Here is a 2,947-nt window from a genome sequence, read left to right as displayed (position 1 = left end):
ATATCTTAAGATTTATAGAAAAGTTGCAGTATTGGTTAGTAAATTACCCTAAACCCAATGTCCCCTATTGACAACATCTTACACTAGTTTGATATGCTTGTTGCAACTTATGAGCTGATACCGATGTTATTATTAATTAAAGTCTCTACTGTGCTTGAATTCCCTTACCTTTTACCTAATGTTCATTTCCTATCTAGATCCTGTGCTAGATAACATGTTTCCACCAGACCTCCTTAGGCTTTTCTAGGCTTTGATAGTTTCTTAGGCTTTCCTTATTTTTGAAGATCTTGACAGGTTTGGGAGGGCTAGACAAGAATTTTAGAGAATGTCCCTCTATTTGGCTATCCTTATTTCTTTACTCATGACTAAAATGAGTTTGTGGGTTTGGGAAGTGAAGCGCTTCTCACCAAGCCTATTAAGGGTGTGAACCATCAGCACGACTCTTCATTGCCCATCTGGACTGCAATTATCTTGCTAAATTTCTACATTGCAAAGTTACCCTCCCCCAACCTTTCCAGGTTGTACTTGATGAAATAAGTCACTATGCTAATTCTACACTAAAAGGATGGGCGTTGTGGTCCATCTCCTTGAAGATGGAGTATCTATATACTTTATCTGTAATGCTTCTAAACAATTTATCATTCTTCCCTATTCACTTATTCATTCAGTTGTTTATTTGTGTCAGTGCAGATTGATGAGTGTTGATTTTATACTTTTGTTGTAATCTGATGCTAAATTTTCCAGGTTTCATCCCCATGGTGAGGTCACTCAGGATGCCACCTACATCCTTTTCATGAGGCACATCCCTGAGATCTTTAGCATTTTCTTGCTTTCTGATACCTCAGGCCACTCCCAGTTCAAACCATCTGTTTCACCTGATTCACCCATTTCTCCAAGGACTCTTGGTTCCTTTTATTGGCAGATAGTATCAGCAACTAAGCTCTAAGCCTAAGTGTGATTGTTGTTGCTAGGGTGTTGTTTCTTCTAGGTCTGCTCAGTGGATAGATCTCAAGAGTACATGTGGGCATACTAACTTGTCTGAACACTCACTTCATAAACATTTCTATGTGTACACATCTATATCCATTGTAAGCAAAACAAAAATTCATAATGATGCCACCCACTCTAATTTAGCACACATGGCTTATTCTAGACTTTTCCTTGTTCATCTGTAAGTTCCCACAACAAATGGTGAGAAATCTGACCCCCAACCATCCACCACCTGTATATTATATTCAGTTTTAGTATGTAAATAGAGTGGTTTCTGGGTATCTGTTGGGCACTGGTTCTAGGACCTTCACAGATGTCAAAACACAGATGCTCAACTACCTTATATAAAATGGTCTGGTATTTGTGGATAACCTATGCACATCCTACCATATATTTTAAATCATCTCTAAATGACTTATAAACCCTAACATAATAAAATGTTGGGTAAATAGTTGTTTAGGAAATAATAACAAGGAAAATAAAGTTAGTACCTGTTCATTAAATTTTTTAAAAATGTATCAGTTATTTAATTAGGTTCCTGGTAAGAATTCTAGAACACCAATTTGTGAGGATAAATTCCATTTGTTAGAGCAAAATCAAATCACATGTAGCCCTGGAGCTGAGGAATAGTTTTGATTTGGGGTAAAATTTGTGAGTCTACATCTTTCCGATTAACCTTGTGACTTCTCTGTAATCTCAGATTTCTCTTCCTCTGTGCCGGATTTCACTTTCCTGGTGTCTGGGCTTCTGCAACTTCTTCTTCTTGAAGTAAGCATCAGTGAAGTGTTGTGGGATTTTCACGTTGCTGATATCAATCTTCGTGGAGGTGGTGATAACAAACTTCTGGTATGTTCTATGCAGAGAAACTCAGTTGAGGGAAAGAGGTCCCATCACAAGTAGCAAGCCTCTGCTCAGCTTCTTCAGCAAAACCACTCTCTTGTCTCTGTGGCGCCCAGTGAGGATGATCAAGACCGTCCATCCCAGGAGTGAGGCTGGCTTGCAGTTTTCTCACATGCTGACTTGGGGGGTGGTGGTGGGGGGTTTGCTGTGATTCAACAGCTTTTGTGGCACATCTTCAGCGGAATAGTATCCAGGCATTTTGTGAAGCTTAACCACCCTAGTACCACCATTCTTGTTCCCACCAGCTGGTTTTGTGAGAGTAGCAAGAACCTTCTCTTTCTTCTTCTTTTCAACCTTGGATTTAGCAGCTGAGTACTTCTTCTTGTACATGGCCTTTGAGAATACCTAGCAGATCCGGAGGACCAACCAGTGGGGCTTCTCTTTCTTGAGTTTCTTATCCTTAGGGTCTCCTTTTTTAACCTTGCCCACAGCATCAGCCTTCTTGGATCCAGGTTTCTTCTCCTTAGTGTCCAGCTTCTCAGCCTTTTCACCCATCATCTTGCAAGCTAGGAAGGAAACCTAAGTACCTCTATTTTTTAAATAGTATTTTTGATTCACAGTCAGTTGAATCTGAAGCTGTGGAACTCACAGATAGGAAGGGCCAATTATACACACAGTTTTACAATTTTTAACCTGTACCCCCAATGAGAAATAGCTTTGCCAACTAGAATACTATGCTCATTGCAGTTGCTTTGTCCTTTGTCTTAACATCTCCACTCATTTCCACAGTTACCAAGGTCAGCAACTCTTCTCCACCTTCTCCTCAATGATGTTGTGTAAGATATTTTAGAGTTGGATTATTTTTTTGCAATAAGCATTCTATCCTGATATTTCTTGCCAATCTAACCAACTTTACTGTAATCTACATGCTTAGAAGTTCACTCTTTGTTCCATAAAGTTCTGTGTGTTTTCACGACATATTCAACAACAAAGTGCTGTACAAAATAACTTCAATTCTAAAAATCCTCTGTGCTTCAAATATTCTTATTTGAGCCTCTCTCCTCCACAAGCCCTTCCAACAGTGAACTGTTTTCTCTCCATACAAGTTTGCCTTTTT

At 39.3% G+C, this 2,947-nt stretch overlaps 1 pseudogene; it reads right to left on the bottom strand.

Moving 5' to 3' along the window:
- Positions 1-1,540: 1,540 nt before the first annotated feature.
- Positions 1,541-2,401, bottom strand: LOC107137757 (annotated as a pseudogene).
- Between the last annotated feature and the right edge of the window lie 546 nt (positions 2,402-2,947).

The sequence above is a fragment of the Marmota marmota genome, unplaced genomic scaffold (genome assembly GCF_001458135.2).
Source record: "Marmota marmota marmota unplaced genomic scaffold, marMar, whole genome shotgun sequence".
In the NCBI taxonomy this organism is placed as follows: domain Eukaryota; kingdom Metazoa; phylum Chordata; class Mammalia; order Rodentia; family Sciuridae; genus Marmota; species Marmota marmota.
This window is presented reverse-complemented; position numbering and strand designations above follow the sequence as displayed.